Genomic DNA, 1,026 nt, shown 5'->3' with positions numbered 1-1,026 from the left:
TTCCATCCCTGCCTACATCCTTGCCTCTTACCTTAAACCTCATCTTGAGTTAGGCTCTCAGGTTCTTTCATGCTTCCAGGTATTTGCATATACCATACCTTCTGCACAGCACAACCTTCTTGTTTCATTTAGTTATTTGATTAATAGCTTATCCTGCCTCTTGTTAAATTAAGAAAATTAAAATTTACTGGAAAGGTAGCTCACAGCACAGACATAGAGGACTCAGAGCAATGCTGCCAAGTCTGAGCAGCAGGAAAGCCTTGGCCATCTTATTCAGCTGTCACATAAAAAATCGACTCACTCACATATTACTAAAATGAGAACAATGCAGAGAAGATTAACATGGCCCCTGGGCAAGGATGGCATGCAGATTTGTGAACTGTTTCATATTTTCTCTATTACATATTCAAAGTTGCTAAGAGACTGGATCTTAAATGTTCTCACTACAAAAAAGAGACGCTAATTATGTGATAGGATAGAAGTATTAGGTAACACTACAGTGGTAATTATATTGCAATATATAAATATATCAAATCAACATTGTATACATTAAACTTATCCAATGTTATATGTGAATTATATATATATATATATTTTTTTGGTTAAAAATATCTACTCCAAATGATTTCTTCTTCAGTTTGTTACTCTTTATTTAAGATTCTAAATCCCTAGGAAAAGACTGTGGTTTGTCTTGCTTATATTCTCTACCATCATTGATGGAGGCAGGAGCCCTGGACCCCTAAGACTGATCACAAAATTGGAAAGACCATTTTCTAAAGGAAAATGTTTCATATTAGAAGAAGAAATGAATTCTGGCAATCCCCAAACAAGAAATTTTCACTGTATTTTCATACCTTATTGTTAGGTTAAGCCCTATTTATTAATCAAGTTCTTGTTTTGGAGTCATAGCTTCATATAAGAATTAAGGACCCTGTTTCCATTTCTCCATTGTGTCTCATTTATCTCTGTGCCAAGACATACACATCACAATATTGTATTCCTGTTATTGTATTCCCTCCAGAGAGG

The 1,026-nt window shown here is 34.7% G+C and overlaps 1 pseudogene; it reads left to right on the top strand.

The window, feature by feature from the left end:
* Positions 1 to 278: 278 nt before the first annotated feature.
* On the top strand, positions 279 to 394 carry LOC129506844 (U6 spliceosomal RNA; annotated as a pseudogene).
* The last annotated feature ends 632 nt before the right edge of the window (positions 395 to 1,026 follow it).

This window comes from Nyctereutes procyonoides, unplaced genomic scaffold (genome assembly GCF_905146905.1).
Source record: "Nyctereutes procyonoides isolate TBG_1078 unplaced genomic scaffold, NYPRO_anot_genome, whole genome shotgun sequence".
In the NCBI taxonomy this organism is placed as follows: Eukaryota; Metazoa; Chordata; class Mammalia; order Carnivora; family Canidae; genus Nyctereutes; species Nyctereutes procyonoides.
The sequence above is the reverse complement of the archived record's forward strand: the minus strand, read 5'-3'. Positions and strand labels throughout refer to the sequence as shown.